At 36.5% G+C, this 13,751-nt stretch overlaps 1 protein-coding gene across 3 annotated transcripts in view; it reads right to left on the reverse strand.

Annotated features, from left to right (window-relative positions):
• Positions 1–13,751, reverse strand: part of Ddr (discoidin domain-containing receptor 2) — a 398,282-nt gene that overhangs the window by 325,254 nt on the left and 59,277 nt on the right. For all 3 annotated transcript variants that reach the window (XM_070106981.1, XM_070106980.1, XM_070106982.1), the window contains exon 2: positions 12,777–12,819. The gene's annotated coding sequence lies outside the window, so the exon portion shown is untranslated. The remainder of the gene's footprint in view (positions 1–12,776; positions 12,820–13,751) is intronic.

Here is a 13,751-nt window from a genome sequence, read left to right on the forward strand (position 1 = left end):
AAACGACGCTCAGCTGTCCCGAAAACCGTGAAGGTGAACTTGAGAAAAGTCCATGAACTCGTATTGTCAGATCGCAGTTTCGTAGCTGAGTAAGCAGGAGTCTTCAATGACCGCCAGAAAATGTTTTTTCAATTAGATTTCTGAGCTAAAACAAGTTAAAGACCTCTAAATTTTCGTTTTTCATTTGTAGACTAAATATTTATCGGACCGCCCTTGTAAGCATGCGATTTGCACGTATGTGTGGTTTTCCGTCTGTTATTTTGCGATGCTAGGCGCGTCGCGTCTTCATCAACAGCCACACACACACATATATATTTATATATATGTTGACAACGTCTCGGCTCACTGTCAGCTCTGTGACCATAGCGCCATCTAGACGTTGTTTCGACTGCCTGCTTGCCATTCAAAGCCTGTCAGCCGGGTTGCGCCTGAGGCTGTACGTGGCGTCATATGCTGCTGGCACGCCTTCGTAATCATTTTTGGCGTTGACACTTGACACTCTCGGGAGGCGAATATGCCGACGCACGCTATGTGTACTTTTAGGCAAGTATCTATGTTCGTGTGTAGGTGACTTGTATATATGTGTTACATTTATTTGGTCATGTTTACGTCGGCTTGCGTCTGCTTATCGAAATTTGTTGCACGAATTTGTGTTGACTCGCATTCTCATGATTCCTCTTCAATTTGCTGGATCACACTTTAGACGCCAGAGTTGTGCAATTTTCTTGGTGTTCAAAATGTTTTTGACTCATTTTTGTTTTTATTTGCTTTCCGGGTTGGTGCTGCGTTTGGTTGATTTTTTTTTATTTCCTTTCTTCTTATTGCCGTTGTTGTGGGTGTGTTTCATGACTATAAAAGATTTTGTTCACTTTAAACTGACGGGGTGGCATAGGTTATACAGGTTTTGTCATCTTCCACTCTCATCCACTCTCCTATATATTATCAAGTTATTTACCTTGCTTGCTACATACGTTAACCACTTTAGCCCCCTACACACCAGCTTTCTAGTGTCACCTCCTCACCCTTCCTCCTGACCAATCGCATATCGATATGCTTCTGGCGGCTGTGTTGCTTCCGCCTTCTTCTCGCTTGCCGCAACATGCGCGACCGCCGTTGTTTGCTTTAGCGAACTTTAGATTTTCTCATTTTTGCCACACTTGCTGCAACAATTTTTCTTAACATCTCTTCTGCCATTTTTACTTTTCAATCGCTCTCTTTGCTCTTGTTGCTCTATTGCTTGAGTTGTTTGCTGTTTGCTAGTTTTACCCCACTTCGAGCGTAATTGATTTGTGTGCGTTTAATGGTGCCGCATTTTGTTGTAATAAATTATGTTGCTTCTCTTTTTTTATGCTACGAACTGCAGTTGCTGTGTTGTCGCACGACATTTGTGGTAATTTTTATAATGAAAATGTTGAAAAATGTTGGTGAAAATTGCCAAAGCTGCGCTTCAAGCGGTTGGTAGCTATACTTTGTCATAATACCAACTCCTTTCTGGCTTTTTTACTATTTTTGTTTTATTCTTTTTTTCTTACTATTCCTACTTTCTTTCTTCTCTCTGTTTCCGCTTTCCGCCCGCCTCAAATGTTATAAAAATCATTATTAACGTGGTAATAATCATAACCGTTGCGTCGGGATTGCTGGTAATTTATTAAAAGTCACCAGTCTGCCGCAGCAGTCAGCGAAAATGTCTCAGCGTCTTAATTCTTGATATTGCAAAATTTATGATAGCCAAAATGACAAATAAGTATGAGTTGTATGCGGTACATAGAAATTATATATAGCACTTTGGCTTCAAATTGCTCACTTAAGGGATGACTAATACGCTTGAGGCGCAGTTGAGTAATAATTGCGGAGATAAGAAACTGGAGTGAACTTACCTAAATAATACATATTAAGGAACGTCGTTTTTTGAGTGAGGTTAGGAAACAGCCTCGAACCGTAAAGCCAACCATAATAACCGTTAGTTATTCCAACATCTTCTTTGCTTTGACATTGGTGAACATGTTCTATACCAAGGGCGACTTTCTTTTGAGTTTTCAATTTACGAGCTGGCAACCAACGACTTTTCAAAATATGAAACCACGAGTTCGTACCCCTTTTTAAATCTAACTCAACTATTGAAGGTCAGAGTTCAGACTTTTTAACAGAGGCCTTTGAAATACAAGTTCTAAGAAATATGAAAGTACATTTGGAGACTTTTGGTGCAAAAGTCCAAAGAAAATACAGACACTGTCGTAAAGTATTGTAAAAGCAGATTCAAAAGACTTACCGTTGTTAACTCAACAGAATAACTGTTAACGCAGAGTCCATCCTCAATCTTGATAGCATCCCACTTCATCATTATCAAATTCGTTTGGATACCTATTCAAAGCAGAAACGGAAATTGCAAAGCCGATGAGCTCGGAATAGAGAGCACCTTTGTCCTGGTTACTTCGCTTTGGGAACGATATGGATCTCTGCTGTCCTCTTACGTTCTCACACTGGATCTTTGGCCTTCGCGTTAGCTTAGCAAAGGCTGATCAACAATTAGCACCTGTGCAACTACGAGGCATTTCTGAACTAGAGTAATGCACAGGAGATACACTGAATTAATGGTTTCAGCGAGTTTCATCTCGCCGCAGTCGTAAGAGTTCCGACTGGACATTGTCCAATAGGCGTCCACATGTTAGGCTGAAAATGTTGGCGGACGCTAATTTTCAAAGTTGTATGGAAGAAGGTGAGGTGGAAACATCGAGACATTTTCACCTCGATTATGCAGTTTTTGCAAGACTGGGGAGGACACATCTCGGTAATTCTTTGGCGAAACTGATGAAATGGTCGGAATTGAACTTAGCCGTTTCAACAAATTTGTGCTCAAACACTTTGTTGTTTAATGAGGGTATTATCGATTAATACTTATTTTAGTATCACAAGAGATTAACATTCTCAGCTGTTCAAATGCAATCCGTATTGGATCGACTTTTTAACTTAACCTCAACTAAGCCTACCAAGGCTTGTATTTAGAAAGTTTAGTGATATTATGGAGGCAATATTGCAGACATTTGGTTTAATTGCAATGAAGGACCAAGAAAACTTGCTATCGAAGCTAGTAAAGATTTTTGTGAAGAATTAGTTAGGAGCCGAACGACTTTCCCACAACGACAGAAAACGTTGTGCATTATTGATTGATAATTTTTAAAAACAACGATGGGTTTTTCAAGAAACTTCTTATACGTGCGCTGATTCCCGGAAGATTCTACTAATAAATATTGTTACCCCAGATACGGTTTTCCAACTGGGTTGTTATAAAATAATAGATTAGAGGCTCAGCCGTGACATGGTGGCCTAAAATCTTAAGCTTCATAGTAAATAAAGCTGCTTTACGATCGTGACATAGCAAGTATACATAAAAGCTTACCAAAAGCTCGGTTACTTTTTTCGTTTTCCATTGGAAGCGTGCTAGATGTTACAAATTTTCGTCATTAAGTGGATTGTGTATGGACGACAGTGAAAAAGTTCCACTCTTTCGTCAACTAAAAGATCAAAGATGATGCAGCTCCGAAAGGTTTTTAGGCTTGCGCCAATAGTCACCTTAATACTGTGATAGTAGTGTCGAAAATTATTAGTCGAGCTGAGATATACATTCATTATTTAGAGATCAAATCTGATCTGACAGTTTTTACAAAAATCAATCCAAGCTTATTTATATTGGCTGGGTGCAGTTTTGTATTTTAAAATGTGTATAGATAATTGTTTATTACGGGTTAAGTCTCTTGAACTTACTCTGCGATATTTCAGGCACACACCAGAAGCGCTTCACTATAGCTACACAACTTTAAGCTGCGATCCACCACAGTTAAGAGAATAACGAGATCTTCCATCTACTGCTTGTTGTTCTTAAATTACGTACAGCAACTACTGAGGAATAGCAGTAAAGCGCTAAAGTCATAATTTATGAACGCATAAAAATTTAAATTTAAACATTTTTTCAAAGCAATGTCATTTTATCCAGCCCACATTTGCTGCGCCGCCTACGCCATCGACTGGAATGTTTTGCCAGTAATCATCACTTTGTCAGCCTATTTTTCTGTCGATCTATCTGTCTGTCCGTTTCAATATTCGCTTTTCAACTTGTTTGTAATTTTATAGTTATGCGGCGTTTATTTTCTAACATCCCATTAAAATGGCAACTATTTTATTACACATTTTCGCATGTGCGGCTTGTTGCCTGTGTGGCAAATACAGCCGACATTTTTTTGTGGCATGCTTCGTTTGATATTTCTTTTGGTTGTCGTTTATTTTTTTCTTTCACTTTTAAGTGTTTATTGTGGATACTTCGTTTTGCTAAAATTTTATGTCTTAATTTTTAACTCGGTGTTGCAAGTGAAAGGCGTTGCTGGCGCACATGTTGCTGTTGTTGATGGTGTGTTGAACATTTGCAGGAAATGTTGCACGATTGTAGTGTGATGTGTGCAACTAGGGGCGCCTGCATGGAGCGTTCGATGCAGGTTTACAAATATATTTATGAACTAGACGCATGTAGTATATATGCACATATATATATATATACATATATATGTATTAATATGTATGTTTGTAGTTGTAATTTGGTTGCTGTTCTCTTTAACTCAAAGTAAGGAGTGTTGGCGCTCTTGTAGTTGACAGTATTAATGTTGCCTTAGCTGGTCTTTAGGTGTTGACATGCATGCCTTATTTGATGTTGCACATGCCATATGTCGCACTGTTGAGCTTGTTAGCGGTACTTTTCTGCGAATTCTTTTGTTGAAGAGCCTATAAACACCTCCTACAATTTGAAAGCAAAAGTAGTTTTAAGTGTTTTAATGCTTTGATTATTACAGTCCTGCGCATATAAATATTTCATTGATTTGCTTTAAGCACATGAATTCTTAACAGGTTACTAATGCAAGTGATAGAGGTATCCGGAACAGCAGAAACTTTAAAAAACTTTAATTTTGGTTCACAAAGAAGTTTGCGACATGTTGGGCAACGCTCTAAAGGTGATACATTGATGAGTGATAACGACTAACCTAGAGGTTAATGCCCATAAGATATGGTACTCTTTACTAGGAGTTAAAATATCCCGAAACGGAGACCCCCGAAGCTCAACGTGGTAGGGTTAACAATTAAAGATCATACCAAGTACCTGGGAGTTATTTTGGATAGCAAAATGATGCGAAAATTCAATGGTTGAAGAGAGATTGAAAATGGCATACGTACCCTCTATGCATATAAGAAGATGTCTGGGTCTTGCTTTACGTTGTTTTCGTATGGTGAACTGCTGTCAGCAAAATCTCATACAGAAATCGTTGGAGCGAATACAACATCACGCTGTTCGCTCCATAACATGAGCGTTAAAGACCGCTCGAACGGGTGCACTAGAAAGGTTTCTCAACCTGCCACCACACAACATTGCGGTGGAAAGCTAACCAGCAAAATCAGCTGCAAGATTGTACGCGTTAGTTGAATTCACCACAAGAACCTTCGGGCTATCGAGCTATGTCCGAAGCTGGCGGTTGATATATAAAATAACTAAGTCACATTCAAGAAAGGCGCGGGAGCATAGGGTTCGCCAGAAGAACTTGCAATATCTATACAGACGGATCAAAAATTGCTAATGGAATTGGTGCCGGAATCTATTGCTCGAAGCTGGATCACAGTCGACCATATAAGCTTCCGGAATATTACAGTATCTTAAAGCCGGAAGTTTTTGCGGTTAAGAAAGCGGCTGAGATGGGTACCAACACAGGCAATTGCATAGTAAAGATCAATATATAGTACACGTCAATAGCCAAGCGGCAATTAAGGCAATACCATCATATCATACTACGTCAGAGAATACTCTTGGAAGCAGGGAGGCAGTAGATGTAGTGGCTGTCGGAGAGCGTTAGTGGCTGTCGGAGAGCGTCTGCATAAGTTACAAAGGATTTCCGAAAACGAATTTAGTCAAAAGTACCATCCGGAAATGCGGAAGTCGCTAGAAATTATATACAACGTAATTTTCGAAAGGGCTTAAAGACAGACTAGGATAATATGGAATGCCTTAAGGACATGCATAATCGCCAAAATCATGTGTAAGGGCTTCAAAAAAAACACACATGATGTTTGCACTCACGGCCACGAAAAGACTGCAGAACGGTTGTTGACTTAACGGCAGGTCACAACTTATTGACAGCACGTGCGACGCAGATTGAGATTAGTAACGACCATACATGCAGAAAATGCAGGGAAATAGGCATGAGCGAGATGCTGGAACACCTCCTCTGTTTCTGTCCAGCTTTATTTAGAACTCGTCTTGAATAACTGGGATCTGCGCAGTTCAAGGGACTAGATCATGTGTGTCTATAGGGCATCTCTTAGAATTCGCAGAAAGCATTGACGTCCTGCATTACAAATATTTTAGCGTGATTTAAGCTGAACCTCCATTTGGCTTTACTATGGACCGCTAGGTCTATGTCTGGCGGGGCAGCCGGTCGGTCGGTAACCTAAACCAGCCCAGAAACAGCGGAGTCGCAGAGAAAAACATCTCAGTAGTACCATCTGTGGGTTGGGGTCAAGTTAGAACTTCGCATCTTCGTATTTTTGATCTTTACTACAGGATGACCGAGCTAGCTTTTAGATCATATTTAGACTTATAAAAGTTTATAGGTATCAAAAAATGGCTTTAGCAGTCCAGGTATTACCCCATTGTGAAAATCAGGTATGTAATTTTTAGCTTCGATAATATAAACTAGATTGGTAGATGCTAAAATATCGACGTGAGAGCTTTTTGCTCTTAAAAGATCGTAGAATAACAATTTGACGCTAATGAAATGAGTTTAAGAAGACTCAAGAAAACAGATTTAAATACTAAAATAGTTCCACTTTCATTTCTGTACTCCTCATGCCTTTTTCGTAGTAGAGAAAGTCTAAAACATTGTGATGAAAAATATTCCCCCTTTTTAGTGAAATTTCAAACCAGGAATTTCTTTTTCCAATACATATATGTATAAGCATCTCCCCCAACTCCAAAACTGGATTTTTTTAAAAATTGTAAATCCTTAAGCAATTCAATAAATCTTATAATCCCCGAAACGTATGAAAAATTGAGAGCAACTAAACATACGAGCAGACATTATCAAGCAGGATGGTATTAAGTATGAAGAAGAGTATAATTCTATTCAAAAGTAATAAAATATTGGCAGAGAAGACATTGGAATACAAATCACGTAGATGTCCACAAAATTACCGACAATCAATGTTACCTTAGCCGCAAACAGAGCGAAATTGTTTGTATGTGAGTCTGCTGCTTGAAGGGGATTGAAGTACATTCAAGCAAAAGTTTGAAAGCAAACGTAACGGAGGAAAAAGAAACTGTCATGTCATTGGATTTAACAGATTTAAAATCTATTTTCGACCAATACAAATATCATAGAAGCTTACATTCATGTATATATATACATATATAGAAATGGTTAATATGTGTAAATAGAGCAAATGCCGAGGCAAACTGTCACTTACGTTCTTCTACTGCCGCCACAGCGTACAGCTGTCTGAGAGTAAGGCAACTTGAAAACAGAAGGAAATGTAAAATTCTATTATCAAACATTTCGATATTTCAATATTACAAATAAACAATAAGAACAAGAAAAAAATATCCATACAAAACTTGGCCAAGCTGAATGGCCAGTTGAAATGCCTCATCCTTGCCACATCTCTTTTTTCGGTCACACTTTTAGTTACAGGGCGTAGCAGCTGCTTTGACATTCATCCACTTAGCCTTCGTAGCGCACACTTGGACTTGAGTGGACATGCGATGGAGATGAGCGGAAAGAAGCTCATGGCAGCGGGTGCTGTGCAAATATTTATCGATTGTCAGTGACAAGACGCAATTTGCAGTACGACTGGCCATTGAAAGAGGAACAAATAAAATTCATACAGGCAATAAAATTAGATGCGCAAACAAGTGAAAGAAGTGAATGCATAAAATAGGCAAAAAAGGAAACGATTTTTTATACCCAACAAACTTTTTCCATTTTCTTATTGAATTGACTCTTTATTTAAGGCGCAATTTAACCTAAAATTGTGGAGCTTATAAAACATTTTTCATGTCTGATATTCCTTGTATTTCAGAAATATCTAATATCAAGCGTGAAAGTTGTGGAAAGCTTTAGAGCGAAACATAACCTAAAAGTATTTGAGGTTATGAAACATTATTCAAGTTCGTTATGTACGACAATCCCATAAAACAAAATAAACGTTGAAAGATCTGAAAATTCAGAAATCCATTACTTGTAAAACTCCACTTTTTATAATATAGCGGAGGTTACGAACTTTCGGTTCTAATATCTCTTATATTTTTCAGATATGAAACATAAAACTTGCAAGCAGATGGTAGAGTAATGCCTTATCTAACTTATAAGCAGTAGAAAGGTCCAATACAGAGTAATTCGAAATCTCAATTGTTCTTTCCAAAAGTCAAACTTTCCCTGACAAACGCTTGGGCGAAGTGCTAATATCAAAATGATATTCACATAGTTCCGCTAACTGCGAGTGCCATTCAGTCGCTGGGTATAAAACAGACAACAATCAAATAGTCAGAACGACATGAGAATAATGCCAAAAGGTCGTTGAGGCAAATTTATTTATTACAGCAGTTGTTCGGGCCGGCCGATTAGAACCATTGTTGTCACAAGGTGAGTAAGAAATACAACTATAATAAATGATTTCAAGGTAACCAAGCAGCAAAGGGCAACATTATTTAAAGAAACAAGGATAACATGTTATATGGTCCAATGTGATATTAGCTCAAACGTCAGCTTTCAATGAATACTACTTAAATTTTGTTAGACTGTAGATTAGGTTAGGTTAGTCTGGTAGTGCCACGTGCACTCGTGCGCCACACATAGACCAGTTTTGGTTCTTCGCGATGCCAATTGGAGTGCCGCTGCGCAGTTTATGAGAAGTAGTAATCCTTCAGGATGTCAGCGATTGACGCGAATTTCAATAGGTTCTGCGGACTCACTATCGATACCTCTTCCAGGGTCGCATACCGTGGGGCCCCCAATTGTTTTAGGCTTTGCCTTGCTAGTGTGAAACAAGTGTACTGGTCACCTCGGACCTCGATTTTGCATCCCGATAGATTATCTCATCGAATTTAAACTTCCTTGCCATGCTTGTTATCCCATGACAATTATTTTCGTCGATGTCTTTGTGACTGAGTCTGTGTTTGAAGGTTAATCGGATCCATAAAACGAAACAACGAATTGTGAATGAATGAAATAAAAACCGGTACATAGAAATCATTGCTTCTACGTCACTCTTTGGAACTAGTAAATGATCTTATCTAAGGTGGAAACGAAACAACATTGAAAGCTTTGATAATATACTGGTAATATATCACACAGAAGGTCTCATACCTTACTGTTGCAATAATCTCTTTTTAGAATCTTCGTCGATGGGTTCGAAACTTTTTGTTGGAACCCCGCCTAAACTCCATAGATAAAGAGCACCCTCTTCTCAAGCAAACGAAATTACGAATGGTCTTATATTTATCAAAGTCAATTATATTTATATTCTTGTATAATTTGTAAGCTCTTATGTACACGAAACGAAGGAAAGGTTTCTACAGAAAGTTTCTATAAAGTTCTACGAAAAGAAGCATGCCAAATTAGACGGTATTGAGCTATTTATTGTCAGAAAACAAATGGCTATATTGCGAATATCAACGGCGAGTTAATATATACAGAAGAGTTAACCCTACTAAAGTATTGAGTCCTCAGCTACTGCAAGCGCTATTTTCATGTACCGAAAGCCGATTTCTCTACGCTTTTTCAGCATGGCCAACAAAATATTGCGGAATTTTAAGTTTACAGCGTATTGGGAACTAAAACACGTTAAATTTTTGCTACCCGCAAGCCAACATTTCTGTTGCTTTTGCTTCTGAGTTTTTTTTTTTGCGACGCCCAATCAGGTCAAGTGGATAAAAGGATGGAAAAAGTAGAGCCACCTAGAAAGTAGTTGTAACGGCTAATGCGCAGTTACAAACGCTCAGCTGTCTGGCGCTGGATAAAGTGTTGAGCTGACCAATTCACTGAAGCAGCTGAAGCAGTAAGTGCAACCAACACCCCCAACTATTATAGAAGCGGCAGCGTTTTTCTTTGATTTATTTGCACACGAACGGGCTAGCAGGCGAACAGCACATGTATATGTGTGGACATTGCTTCAACACTGTCGGCTTAATTCTTTTTGCTGTTCGACGCTATTTGCGCAAGCATCGTAGATCAATAAGGATTTCCGGTTCAATTCGTGTGCCGTCCGTTTACATTTTCGTTTAGTTTTCGGCGTTTTTGCACAATTTCTCCTTTAAACGAATTCGGTGGGAGACAAAATAGCACAGTTGTTTCCTGTGCTTTTTCTAAATGCCTTGAAGCTGCTCTTCCGTAAGTGTATAGCTTTTTTGTGGACATGCTTGTGTGCATGGCTTGCTTTTAGGCGTAAGCGCTTGTTTTACAGTTCTTAACAAATTTTAGCACTTTTTCCACCACTCTCGACAGCTACGCATTCTTTTTTGCACTTTTCCATAGCTGTCGCTGCTCTTAACTTTCACTCCGTATGTCCACTCTTCGGCCGTCATTAATGTTATGCTTTTGTCATTGTGTTTTTTATACTTTAAATAGAGTATATTAAGTTTAGCACGAAGTGTGTAACACCCAGAAGGAAGCATCGGCTACCTTATAAAATCTGATCGATCTGATTTTGTACACGTCCTTTTCTCCCAAAGAGTGTGCTTATCTATCGGAACAGCCGATATCGAAGCAGTATAGCATATAGCTGTCATACAAACTAATCGATCAAAATCCAGTCGTTGTATGAAAAACTTTTTTATTTGACAAGATATCTTCACGAAATTCGACACGGATTATTATCTTAATACAATCTAGGTACAATCTACAAAGAAATCCTTCAGATCGCACCACTATATCATAAAGCTGCCATACAAACTAATCGATAAAAATCAAGTTCTTCTATGAAATCTTTTGTATTTGTGAAGGGTATTATAGCTTCAGTGCAACCGAAGCTAACGATTTTTCCAGTTTTTGTTGTTTTGTTTTTACCAGCCTGTCCACTTGTCAGTTATATTGCCATATGTAGTATGCCATTTGATTTTTTTTTCAACCGCATTTACACACTTTTGCTTTTTACCAAACTTACATTTATTTGTTGTTATTTTATTATTTATATTTGATTTCTTATTCTGTAGACTTAGTTGCCTACATATCTATACATTTAGTTTACTTTTCTTCCTGGCGTCTTGCCTAAGAGCACTTCTGCAGTCGCGTTTTTTTCTTGATTTTACTGCTTGATTTCTTTTCCAATTTTCAAAGTGTCACTTTATTCGCAATGCCATTAATCAAAAATTGCTTAAACAAGCGTGATTGCGTAAATGCGTAAGGAGTAAAAGGATTCGCTTTTGAGCTTGTGTGCGTAGGATTGTATGTGCACGTGGAAGTGTTGCACAAGGACAAGACCTAATGTGCTATATTTAAAGTGCTTTTATATGAATTAAATATGAGCTTTTAAAACAAATATTCTGACACAAGGGAGAGAAATTGATTTCCAAATATTTATGGTGTATTTGTACGTAGATGTTTAGGCACACAGCCATATGTATATATTTTTCGCGCAATGAAGGTTAAAGGTTTTTATTGAAGTATTCATTTCATATGTCATTTTGGTTTAGATTTGGTAACTGTATTTATAAAAGTAATTATCGTTGTGATTATTGATAGGAATGTTGTAATGTTAATAGTATCTTGAATGGTAATTTTTGGGGTACTAATTATATTTATTATTTGTATGACTCTTCCATGATATTGGTGATAATATTTTTTTCGTTGTAATCAAAATTATTATTGGTACAGATTTGGTAACGGTGATGACATTTTCAAAGGTACTGAAATGAATTATTCGTTAGATTCGGTAATGTACTTATAATTGTAATGGTGATTTTCATGGTACTCGCTATAATTATTGGTATGATTCCATTATGGTATTTGCAATAAAAATGGTTATTGTAGTGATAATTACTATTGTATTTGTTAATGGAAGTTATAATTTTCGTTATATTGCTAATAACTATTGGCAAGACTCGGTAATGGTATTTATAGTGCTAGTGGAATTTGCAAAAGTAATTGTCGTGGTACTGATCATAATTATTGATACAGGTTTAGTAATAATTATTTTAATGGTAATGGTAATTGTTGTAACAGGTTTGAAGAGATTATTTGTAGTTTTGGTAATAGTACTTATAAAGGTAATGGTAATTGTAATGAAAATTTTTTTTGTACGGATAGTAATCATCGGTACATATTCTGTAAAAAATTCCATTGCTTATGGTATTTGTAATCGTAATTGTTGTGGTACCAGATTGTTAATATAATTTGGAATATTAATATATACTTATAATATTAATTGATACAGATTCGATAATGGCAATTGTAATGGTGGTGATCTTTGTAATGAGAATTTTCGTCATAATAATAATAATTATTACAAACATTGAGATATGGTAATGGGTATGTTACTTGTTATCGTAATTCTTGGCAACGAAATCGGTAAATGAAAATGAAAATGATGGATGATAATGATGTTAGTAATGGTAATAATAGTGTAATGATAATACTGTTAGTGTTAATGATAATAATTATTACAATTATAATTTTTTGACTTTAAAACTGAAGTGATTATATTTTATATATGTATGTAGTTATAAAATTATATCGCGTTCTTGAACTTACCTAATTTACAAATTGCTAATGATGCAATAAATTTTTAAGTTGCCTGCAAAAAAAAAATTCATTCAAAAATTGGTATATTTTTTTAGTTTTAACTTGAAATCCGTCTAAATTACTCTAATTAACAAGTAGTGCAATAATAATATTTCTATAATTTCATTTAAAAACACTAGAGTAATCACGCACTCTTAACCGCAAATGTCTTCAGTTAACAGTTTAATTAAATGCCTTTAAATGCTAATGATCTCATAAGATAATTTAAAAATAGCTCATCTTCACATGTAACTGTGTCAGCAAGCTAATCAGCTGTTGCTAATAAACCAGTCTGGTTTCTACTACATTGAAAAAAAAAAATTAATAATCAACAGAACTGTAATAAACTGCAAATTTTTTAATGTCCCGCAAAAATCGTTTACGATCTCCTCGTATCAAGTATGCTGCTTAGAGCTCGTAAGCGATCAAGTAACAGCAGAAGATCGAAATTATGGGTGTAATAAAAAACAGCGATCGTTAAAATGAGTGCGTAAAAGTAGAGCAAGAAAAATGTGCACAAATTAAAAATAAGCTAATGCTAAGAAAAAAGAGTGTGTATTGTATACAGGGTGGTAAAAATCTATTCAATTTTAATTAGTAGATACCAGAAGATACTAAAAGAAATGTGATTATTAGAGATTTTATTTTTTTCACAATGAAGGTTAAAGCTTTGCGCTAAAGTATTTATTTTTGGGTGGTGTGTGATACTGGTGCAGATTTGGTAATAGAGGTTACGATATTTGTAATGTTAATTATAATAGTAATGTTAATGAGAAAAAATTAGGTAAAGGTATCATATTTTAATTGGTAATAATATTTGAATAGTAATGGTAATGATATTTGTAATGCTAATTGAAATGATACCAGATTAAGTATTGGTATTATATATTTAATGGTAATGATATTACAGTAGTAATGGTAATTCAAATGGTAGTGGTATTCCTA

The sequence above is a fragment of the Bactrocera oleae genome, chromosome 3, assembly GCF_042242935.1.
Source record: "Bactrocera oleae isolate idBacOlea1 chromosome 3, idBacOlea1, whole genome shotgun sequence".
Lineage (NCBI taxonomy): Eukaryota > Metazoa > Arthropoda > Insecta > Diptera > Tephritidae > Bactrocera > Bactrocera oleae.